Source organism: Squalius cephalus (genome assembly GCF_949319135.1).
Source record: "Squalius cephalus genome assembly, chromosome: 4".
NCBI lineage: Eukaryota > Metazoa > Chordata > Actinopteri > Cypriniformes > Leuciscidae > Squalius > Squalius cephalus.
In genome coordinates, this window is record NC_137125.1 from 32,446,488 (window position 1) to 32,458,919 (window position 12,432).

Consider the following 12,432-nt stretch of genomic DNA (forward strand, 5'->3'; position numbering starts at 1 on the left):
TAAACTTTTAATATCAGCATTTGTCAAATATTCCAAAAAATATATATCTGAAGATATGATTTAATGAAAATGTTTTTTTAACCATTTTTTAAAACTATTTAAAATTTGAATATACGTTATATTTATATATATTTGCATGTACATTTTTTCAACTTTTTTTTTTTTTTTTTTGCTTAGAACATCATAACTGAACAATTAATCAATTAATCTGAGCTCATTTTTCCTGCTGTCTATGTCGAAGTCTCAAGATATTTCAGATATCTTGAATATATAAATGAGAGCTTATTTTACTATTTGTGTCTGTCAAAGATTTTCATTTGTAATTTGCAATTAATTCTGAACACCATGATTTAGCTTTTTCAAGTGTGTTTGGTTTGGGTTAGAGCACTTTTAGATACACTTACACTTTAGAACTGGAGTTAATGCCCTGACATACATAAAATAAATGTTTTTATTTTGTGTCTGTACAGTTGCTTTTGAATAGCTGCCTATGATGGACATCACAGACATAATAGTAATTTTGTTTGTATTTGTCAAAAAAAAAAAAAACCAGTATGTTGAAACTTTGCATGCATGTTCATGATGATAAATGAGAAAAAGTCACAAAATATCAAGAAAAAAAAATGTTTAATATTATTTCAGGTAGCTTGAAAAAATAAATGATAGGTAATTTTTACCATCTGTGGCTGACAAAATATTTTTCTGCATTTAAATAAGTGTGGAAAACCTATTTTTTTAGCTTCATAATGTAGTAAAAAAATAAAATAACAAAATATAACCAAGAAATGTTATTATTTTGGGTCCGTACAGTTGCCTTAGAGCGTTAAAATATGCGGGTCAAATTGACCCGCGAACATCACGAAAGGAACATTTATTTTGTTTGTATATGTCAAAAAACACCAGCATGTTGAAACTTTGCATGCATGTTCATGATGATAAATGAGAAAAAGTCACAAAATATCAAGAAAAAAAACATAGGTTAACCAGTATTTCCAACAACTAGAAAATCTAAACGGGTCAAATTGACCCGCAACATAACACAAGGGTTAAGTATTACCAATTGAAGTAATTTTTTTAAGTTGATCAAACTGTTCACTTTTTACAGTGAAGATCGCGAGTCAGCATCGTCAACTTCATCTTTGTAGCCGACACTGACAAAGAAAACACTTGTTTATTAATAAACAATTAAAATGTCTCCTTTCTATATTTGACATATTCATGATGATTATTACTTTTGCCGATTCTTTGTGACAGCTTTTAGGTGCTTTATTGGCATATGCATCACCACCGCATCACCGCACCCCCACCCCACAAGAATAGGCCTGTTTATTAAGCAGGATTTGATGGCCGACACTTATAAAATGCAATTCAATGTGGAAGTAATCCAAGTATTCAGAATACATTACTCAGATTGAGTAACGTAACGGAATACGTTACAAATGATATTTTTGGGCATGTATTCTGTATTCTGTAACGGAATACATTTTGAAAGTATCCTTCCCAACACTGTTGGCTAGCTGCCTCCATGTGCATGGTTCCCCCCCTTGGGTGACCGACCCCCTGATGTGTATTTCCACTGTAAGCCTCTCTGAGCTTGTGTCTTTCCCTTTTCAAGTCTCCATAAAGTGAAAAAACTTCATTTAAAAATAATAAATGGCATATACCCATCTAAAGAATTCCTTAAATCAAAATTTGATATTGGAGAAAACTCTTGTCAATTTTGTGAAATTGATATTGAAACCACTGAGCATATTTTCTTTTGTTGTAATCAGTAAGTTGTCTTGGTCTCAATTGTACAGTAAATGTCATGTAGTATTTCATGTCATGCAGTATAAATCCCCTTGAATACAAACAAATTAAGTTAGGTGTACTTAAGAAAGATTGTTCACAACACTACTTGGTCAATAACCTTATTTAACTTTCTAAATACTTCATTAATAAATACAGATTTTTTGAAAACCCCTCCGTCCTTCCCTCATTTTACTAATGAGCTTTTGCTGCTCCTCTTTGTACCCTTTCAAATGAAAAAGCTACTACAGTAGCCAGTTTCTTCAATTAACTATGTACCCTATAGCTTGGCAAGGAGCTATAGGGTACATAGTTAATTGAAGAAACTGGCTACTGTAGTAGCTTTTTCATTCACTCCTTGCAATAACCTACTTTGCTATTAATGTTCTTCTTTCAATTATTTAAATATTATTATTATTTTATTATTATTTATTTATTTATTTACTATTTATTTTATCTTCCTTGCCCTAATTGATTGTATATTTGATTTGAGACTTCATTGCTGTTACTTATTGTAATTTGCAACTATGTCTGCCTTTTGAGAATTGTAAATTGTTAATGTTATTTATTCAATGCCTATTTTGTATGAAAATTTGTTTATTTCTCAAAAAAAAAACAAAAAAAAAAACATTTGGGAAATTTTCGGACGATTTTCGGAAATATGCTAATTTTACAACTCCCCCAGAGTTAAACAGTTGAGTTTTGCCATTTAGAATCCATTCAGACGAACTCCGGGTCTGACGGTATCACTTTTAGCATAGCTTAGCATCGATCATTGATTCTGACGAGCCCAGTAGCATTTCTTTCAAAATGACCAAAGAGTTTCAATATTTTTCCTATTTAAAACTTGACTCTTCTGTAGTTAAACCGTGTACTAAGATCGACGGAAAATGAAAAGTTGCGATTTTCTAAGCCTATATGGCTAGGAACTACTCTCATTCCGGCGTAATAATCAAGGAACTGTGCGGCTGTACCATGGGTGCAGCAGGCGTAATGATATGACGCAGCGCCTGAAAATAGTCCCCAGCTCGGTAACTTCTTCCAACGTGACCAGGACTAAGTTTGTCTAACCTATTAGACCTATTTTCAGGCTCTGCGTCATATCATTACGCCTGCTGCACCCATGGTACAGCCGCACAGTTCCTTGATTATTACGCCGGAATGAGAGTAGTCCCTAGCCATATAGGCTTAGAAAATCGCAACTTTTCATTTTCCGTCGATCTTAGTACACGGTTTAACCCTCTGGGGTCTGAGGGGTTTTTGGGGTCCTTGAGATGTTCTGACATGCCCTGACATTTTTGCTTTTTTCAGTTGCTTATAAACATATTAATGGCAAAAAAAAATTACACACTATTTAGCACAAACAGGGCTACCATGAAATGTGAGCAACAAGAATGTACATGTCTGCATTTTTGAGAGAATAATGTTTATGCATGGTTATTGAAAAAACTAAAAACTAAAGTTTCTGAAATAAGGCCATAAAACACATTCTAAATATGTGCCAATAAGACTTTTGTCTAAAATATGTCATTGCCTAGTGTTTTTTCTTCAAAATGAAGTGAAAATCACCCTGCCTTATCATTCACATAACACAATACATTGATTTGAATTTTGCAAAGCACTTTCTGTTTGGAAAGGCCATATGCGGAGTGGGCGTCTACGGTCATGCATATGTAGTGGTTCACACCTGAGGAGACAATGGGGCCTGCATACTTAATTAGCCATTCATTCAGGTGAGTGAGCCACAAGAATGCAAGAGCAACAGTTGGAAGCATCTCAATTCTTTTTTATTTTTCCACATATTGTGCTTGCAATTTGGCCTATAATATCCAAGGAAAACATGTCTAGTAATTGTGCAGTTAATTCTCATACTGTATTTTCAGTTTTGGAATATTTATCCTCTCCCCAAATTTGTCAATAATAAAACACAATAAAAGTTATTTAAAGAAAAGGCTTATATTTACCTTTTAATAGTTTGTTTACATCTACCTTGTAAATATATTTTTTTATTAAAAAGGTTACAATTACAAAGAAAGTGTAATCTTTCTTTGTAAAAACTAAAGTATACATTTTATCATACATATTTCAAAGTTAAGGATTTGATTGATTATTTGATAACTTTATTTTTGACAAAACATATTATATTTAACATAAGCAAATATTGGCAAACTTATTTGAAAGCTTATTTGAGGTGGCAGATATTTTACATTAAAAATGTATAATCTATCCAAAACTAATCAAAGAAATGTTGTCTTTCATATGTCTGTAACATAGGTCTTTCATTTTTATTATAAGAAATATAAATGTTAATTTGCTGTTTAATACGTTGCTTATACAAATACATTTTATTTCAACATATTTTAGTCGATATTTACTGAGTGTAGCAATACAGTTTGCTAAAACCGAAACATTCATACACAAACAGAAACGCCTGACTGTAACGTTGTTTTTATGAAATATTAGGGCATATGTTCATTTTCAGTTTAAAACGTTGCTTATACAAATAGCCTACATTTTATTTCAACATATTTCTGTCGATTTTTACTCAACTCAGTACGGCAATACAGTTTGCTAAAACATCATCATTCATTCACACAGAGACGCAATTTAAATTTAAACTGTCTTTTTGCGAGCTGTGGTAAACAGCGCGCATCTCTGCCGTTCATTCATTCATAAACAGAAACCCGATTCATGTGAGAAGAAAAAAAAACTTACAGTATTCCTCAGCTCGCTCCTCGATATACCCTCACAGCGCTACGAGACGGTGTTAAAGTAATGATCTGAATAAACTTGTGTTTCTCGAGCTGATATGGGGGCGTTCACAGGATTGCGTGGATTGCCTCATTCATTTGCGTTTGAATAGCGCGCGCTCTCCGTAGGCGGAGTCACATTACATTTGAATTAGTTGTAATGAGGTCGACTGGAATCGCTCTCTTTTAATACAGATTTCACAAGATGAGAATATTTGTTTTTTATATAAATTACTTCATTTAAGAGAAGAGAATTCAAGCTTCATGCCTGTATGTCTGTTTGCCTGTTTGACTGAGTATTCGCTGAGTTATTGTTCATTTTCGGACGCGTTTCAGAATGGACTACACTGACAGATAGAAGGCAGAACTCGCATCACGTTTATTTTTCTTTATTTGGCAAAAAGCACAACACTTTGTTTTTATTGTGAGTATACACAAAAATAATACACATTTAACAGAATCGATTGATGTATGAAACTTGCTTGTAATATCAAAGTCCACAGAGCAAAATTAATTTCTTTTGAACTGAACTGAAAAAAAGCGAGCTGGTATCGCCGGCGATACCGTCGACCTCAGGGGGTTAACTACAGAAGAGTCAAGTTTTAAATAGGAAAAATATTGAAACTCTTTGGTCATTTTGAAAGAAATGCTACTGGGCTCGTCAGAATCAATGATCTATGCTAAGCTATGCTAAAAGTGGTACCGTCAGACCCGGAGTTCGGCTGAATGGATTCTAAAACGGTAAAACTCAACTGTTTAACTCTGGGGGAGTTGTAAAATGAGCATATTTCCGAAAAAAGTGGAGTATCCCTTTAAAGCCGTACCTCTTCAGTTTCTTCAATTGTCAAAAAATATGAATGCATACCTTGTTAAGAGTGAATGATTGTCAGGAAGCATACAACGGATCCAGTAGCGAGTCGAAAAAGGTTTATTGTAAACAGTCAGTAGAACAAACAGAGGCTGGCAATAACAGGCACCCAGCAGGTCCTAGGAAACACGAGAACAGTAGAGTAGAATCCAAGCAGGGTAGAAGAGAAGTGACGCGCCGTGAGTCCTCAGCACAGGCAGACCACAGTTCAGGCAGAACGACAACAAGAGATCCGTGCAAGCCGAGAGCAGGACCAGAACTGCACAGAACAGATGTCAGCACAAGAACCAGCAACCAAAACGATCTGACACAGAACATGAGTAACACAGCTCTACATATAGGACTAACAAACGAGACACACCTGCGACTGATCTGATCGCTCGTCAGCGCAGCTGGTGCTGATAGGCAATCAGATCAGCGCAGTACACACAGAATGAGCAAGCAAACCCGCAAACCGTGACATTACCCCACCCCCTAGGAGCGTCACCCGACTCTCTCAGAGGGTCCTACCTGGCGATTGTAATCATCGATAAGGGAGTGATCCAATATGTCCCGGGCAGGAACCCAACTCCTCTCCTCCGGACCGTAACCCTCCCAGTCCACCAAGTACTGGAATCCACGTCCCCTCCGCCTTGAGTCCAGGATACGATTAACCGAATAGGCTGGTTCCCCATCTACGATTCGCGGCAGTGGGGGAACCGGGACAGGCGGATTAATAGCTGAACGAAAAACTGGCTTGATTTTAGATACATGGAAGGCGGGGTGAATCCTCCGGTATGCCGGAGGAAGTTTGAGGCGGACCGTCACCGGACTAAGGATCTTGGTGATGGTAAACGGGCTGATGAATCTAGGAGCTAATTTTCTACAAACGGAGCGGAGAGGAATATCAGCAGATGAAAGCCACACTTTTTGACCAGCGACGTAGACGGGAGGTCTCGACCGGTGGCGATCGGCCTGGACCTTAGTGCGCAAACCCACCTGGAGAAGGGTCTCCCTGGCCGTTCTCCAGATGTCTCTGCATCCCTGGACGAATTCGTGGGCAGAGGGGACCGCGATTTCGGATTCCAGACTCGGAAAAATGGGTGGCTGGTACCCTAAACTACATTCAAACGGAGATAGGCCCGTGGACGACACTGGTAATGAGTTATGCGCGTACTTAACCCATGAGATATGCTGACTCCAAGAGGATGGATTCTGTGACGCTAAACATCGCAAACCTCGTTCCAAATCTTGGTTGGCCCTCTCTGTCTGACCGTTGCTCTGGGGGATGAAACCCAGAAGAATGACTGACATTCGCCCCCAGCAACCGACAAAACTCTCTCCAAAATTTGGAGATAAACTGGGGACCCCTGTCAGAGACCACGTCTGTCGGGAGGCCATGGATACGAAACACGTGGTCTATGACAGCAACCGCTGTCTCTCTGGCTGATGGTAATTTGGGCAGAGGGATGAAATGCGTAGCCTTCGAGAACCTGTCCACAACGGTTAAAACCACCGTGTTACCCTGTGAGGCAGGGAGACCTGTCACGAAATCTAGCGCAATATGTGACCAGGGTCTCGAAGGAACTGACAACGGTTGAAGGAACCCAGCAGGAGGACGAGTGGAAGACTTACAACTGGCACAGACCGAGCAGGCCAATACAAAACGACGAGTGTCGCGAGCCATAGTTTGCCACCAGAACCGTTGCTTAATGAGAAAAATGGTACGATTGACTCCTGGATGACAAGCCACCTTGGAACAATGACCCCACCGGATGACGTTGGACTGCAATTTCTCTGGCACAAATAAACGACCTGGTGGACATCCGGGCGGAGGCACTACCCCATCTAAGGCCATGCGGACCTTCGACTCGATCTCCCAGATCAACATTGAAACCACACAATTACGTGGAACGATGGACTCGGGAGAAACCGGCGTTCAGATTGGTCAAAAATGCGGGACAATGCGTCAGGTTTGATGTTCTTGGAACCTGGACGATAGGAAATGGAAAAATCGAATCGACCGAAAAAAGTGCCCACCGAGCCTGCCTAGAGTTAAGTCGTTTGGCAGATCTGATGTATTCAAGGTTCTTGTGGTCGGTCCAAACAATGAAAGGTACCCCCGAACCCTCCAACCAATGACGCCACTCCTCCAAGGATAACTTGACTGCCAACAATTCTCTATTACCAATGTCGTAATTACGTTCGGCGGAAGACAAACGATGAGAATAATAAGCGCACGGATGAACCTTGCCGTCCACGGAGGAGCGCTGGGAGAGAACCGCACCTACCCCCACCTCTGACGCATCGACCTTCACCACAAACTGACGAGAGGAATCAGGGGCAACAAGAATGGGGGCTGAAACAAAGCAGTCCTTGAGTTTGGAGAATGCAACTTCAGCTGCACTAGACCACCTGAAAGTCGTCATGGTGGAGGTCAAGGCTGTCAGAGGCGCGGCTAGTTGGCTATAGTTGCGAATAAAACGCCGGTAAAAATTGGCAAAGCCCAGAAACCTCTCCTGGGCCTAGCGGGAATCTGGAGTTGGCCAATTAACCACTGCCTGAATCTTGTCGGGATCCATGCGCACCCCCTCAGACGACACGATGTATCCTAAAAAAGGAACCGACTGTGCATGAAAAGCGCATTTCTCCGCCTTGACAAAAAGCCCATTCTCTAACAGCCTCTGAAGCACTCGTCTGACGTGCTGAATGTGTTCCTGGAGAGACGAAGAAAAAATCAATATGTCATCCAGGTAAACATATATGAACTGATCGACCATATCTCTCAGCACGTCGTTGACGAGTGCCTGGAAAACCGCGGGGGAGTTGGAAAGGCCGAAAGGCATAACCAAGTATTCAAAGTGCCCCCTGGGGGTATTAAACGCGGTTTTCCACTCATCCCCCTTCCTGATATGGACCAAATGATAGGCGTTACGTAGATCCAACTTTGTGAACAAAGAAGCGCCCTGCAACCTCTCGAAGGCTGAAGACATCAGCGGCAAAGGATAAGTATTCTTTACCGTGATGCTGTTCAGCCCTCGGTAATCAATACAAGGACGCAGGAAGGACGGATGAGTTTGGCTGCCAGAGAATCAGAAATATATTTCTCCATGGCCTCCCTCTCCGGAGTGGAAAGAGAGTATAATCTGCCCTTAAGCGGAGACGTACCTGGCAATAAGTCTATAGCACAGTCATAAGGACGGTGAGGAGGAAGACCGCCCGGGACTTACTGAACACTTCCTTCAGGTCGAGGTACTCCCCGGGCACGTTAGACAGATCTGCCTGCTCATCCTGCAACACAGAACAAGACACAGAAGAACACGCAGACACCAAACAAGACGCATGACAGTTCTCACTCCAAGACATGACAGAGTTCTGATGCCAGTTTATGTGAGGATTGTGCAGGGTGAGCCAGGGGTGTCCCAACACCACAGGAGCAAATGTCGAGTCAATGAGGAGAAAGTGAATCTCCTCGACGTGGTTACCCGACGTGATCAGACTCACCGGTCCGGTGGAGTGGGTGACCGATGACAGGAGTTGTCCACCCAGTGCATTAACCGAGATAGGGTGAGTAACGGGAATTATTGGAACTCCCAGACGACGTGCCAGGTCACGGTCCATAAAACTTCCCTCCGCACCGGAGTCCACTAGAGCCTCACACTGATGATAAGAGGCGGCCCACTGCAGTCTTACCGGAAGGAGCGTTGCTTCTCGAGAGGATTCATCCCAGGAAATGCCACCCGTCAGTAACCTCCGTTCTACTGACGGGTGTTGGCTTTTACCGGGCACTTGGACGCAAAGTGACCCCGGCTCTGCAGTATAAGCACAGTCCTTGCGCTCTTCTGCGCTCCTTCTCCTCCCTAGAGAGACGAGCTCTGCCCACCTGCATGGGTTCCGGATCGAATGAGTGACCGACCGCATCACCTGAAGGGAAGACCGGATGGACCTCCATGTCTGGAACTCGACCTCTCTGCACCAGAAGACTTCGACATTGTAATCTCGCGTCTACTCGGATAGCTAGATCAATCAATCCATCCAATGTTGCAGGTAACTCCAGAGTGTATATCTCATTTTGTATGTGGTCGGCCAACCCATGCAGAAACATGTCCCACTGCGCCTCGCTGTTCCACTTACACTCCGCAGCCAGCGTCCGGAATTCAATGGAATAGTCCGTAACCGATCTGTGGCCCTGACGTAGATCTGCTAATACTCTTGCTGCTTCCTTGCCTGCAACTGCCCGATCAAAAACTTTCTTGAGCTCGGTGCTGAAGGTCTGGAAAGACTCCAAACAGTCATGTCCCTGCTCCCAAACAGTGGTTCCCCACAGCGCCGCTCGTCCAGATAGTAGGGTAATGACAAAAGCCACTTTAGATTCCTCAGTGGGAAATGATGAGTGCTGTAGGGCAAAAAACAATGAGAATTTTGTCAAAAATGATCGACATAGATGTGGCTCACCAGCATAGGCAGCAGGAGGAGACAGACGGGGCTCCGGATTGTAGGCGGGGCGATCCGTGGGTGGAACAGCGGGTGGTGGATTAGGCGCAGTGGGCGCGTGGGCAGGCTCGACTCTAAGATGTTGCTGTTGCGATGTTAAATCAGATACTTGCGTCACTAAGGCCTGGATTGCTCGACCAGAAGCTGTGATTTGTTCGTCCTGCCGATCGAATCGAGCATTAATATTGTGAAGGGCTTCTCTCAGTTTGTTAATACTCGCTGGATCCATAACGTGGGTCAGATCGCTATGTCAGGAAGCATACAACGGATCCAGTAGCGAGTCGAAAAAGGTTTATTGTAAACAGTCAGTAGAACAAACAGAGGCTGGCAATAACAGGCACCCAGCAGGTCCTAGGAAACACGAGAACAGTAGAGTAGAATCCAAGCAGGGTAGAAGAGAAGTGACGCGCCGTGAGTCCTCAGCACAGGCAGACCACAGTTCAGGCAGAACGACAACAGGAGATCCGTGCAAGCCGAGAGCAGGACCAGAACTGCACAGAACAGATGTCAGCACAAGAACCAGCAACCAAAACGATCTGACACAGAACATGAGTAACACAGCTCTACATATAGGACTAACAAACGAGAGACACCTGCGACTGATCTGATCACTCGTCAGCGCAGCTGGTGCTGATAGGCAATCAGATCAGCGCAGTACACACAGAATGAGCAAGCAAACCCGCAAACCGTGACAATGATGTTCAGTTTCTAAATACAAGATGCAATAACCAGTTTATTAGAAACCTTGTGACTCTAGAATTATATTCATCACTTTTAGATAAATAAAAGTATACAAAATACCTACAATATCCAATTACACCTGTAACTGCAGAGGACACTAGGAGACTGTGTATCTTGAGCAGGATTCTTTGAGAACTTACTGTGCCTCACTGCAGTCTAACTAATGCAGTGAAACAGTAGTTTTATTTACATTATAGTGGTCCGTCCTTACAGGTAAAGAAACACTCAGATCACAACTTTAAACAAAAGATGTAAACAGTTACAGGAATCTGCCCAGATTTTCACCAGCCCTGATTCAGTCCGCATAACTATACCACACTTATTATCATAAAGATTTGTCCACATATTATTTAAGCACTGCATTCACACTTAACACACTTAAAAGGTATTGATCAGCATCAACAATAGCTATCAATGAAAGGAATGAAACAAAAGGTGACAGCCTCAGTTACCATTGTTTTACATTTGTATACCCACACACCTAAAGCAAATAGATTTATTATGAAAATTTTAAACAACATTTATCCTTCTGCTGACTTTTGAGTTTGATTTCATTATATTTCATTTTCAGTTAGATCAAAATAATTGTGTCTTCTGCACTAATGAAACAACAGATCATCATTTCTTTTCATATACAATTGGAAATAAATTTGTCAAGGAGGAGTGGAATAACAAATGTATTGATGTGCCTTTGTTAGAGAGTAAACATATTATTTTGAAGTATTTTAGAGAATAAAAATAGTGGCTATTTAGTAAAATATACATTTATTCTTGCTAAATTATTTGTATAATTTTTTCAAGCCCCAACCTCTTTTAAAAAAATGTAAGTGAACTGGAGATAAATATTTCATCCTGTTCATTATATCCTGTAAAACAATTAAGGTTAATTAAAATGTGTTTTTATTCTAAACAAATGGTAGAGCTTTCTGTGGAGTTCAGTAGGTGTAAATTGTGGCTGTGTTCACTCAGTAGTGTGCTATTTAAATCAGCTTAGGCAGCAACTATGTGATTTTAACATCACAATAATTACTGAAGATATCACGGGATTGAATTAAGTTACAAAAAGTGTTGTCCTCCTAACAACTTTTTTCTAATAACAAAAAGAACTCTGAACATTAAAATACAATAAAAAAAAATAAAAAAAAATAAATAATATATATATATATATATATTTCAAACAGATTAAAGTGCAGAAGAACTATAAGAAATAATGTATGAAAGGCTGTGCTGTTTTGTGAATACTGTCATGGCTGAAGGACGTTGTTAGTCACAAAACAAAGCGGAGCTCACAATACCACTCCTCAAGTACCTTATTGATTTGACAGTTACTTACCACACAATACAAATATTAAAGTCAAAAATATATGTGATAATGTTACTTTTTTTTTTAAGTACAATTATTAAATTCCACCCTTCTGCTACAAAAAATATTCCCTGACAGTAACAGCAAACTGCAAGAGAATGTTCCTAGATGTAATGCCTTAAATAAAAAACAAAAGGTGTGTCCCAATTCGCACTTATGCATTATTCTATGCTGTTTTGTAGTACGCTTTTTCGTGTGTCTTTAAAGTCCACAAGACAGTCATTTTAGTTTTGAGAAAGCTCCCATGAGTGCTATATGCACCCTCGATGCGAGGGCTTAGGGTTCCATTTAGGCCTCTGAATGGGTCACTGAATCATTGGCTCACTCGATTTGTTAAAACTGGGGATTCATTCAGTAGTGAAACACCATTTGCTTGGAGACACACAAAAGAGCTGCATTTAACTCCGCTTTTAGACATGCACTAGCGAACATCCCTAAGCACTTCCCCT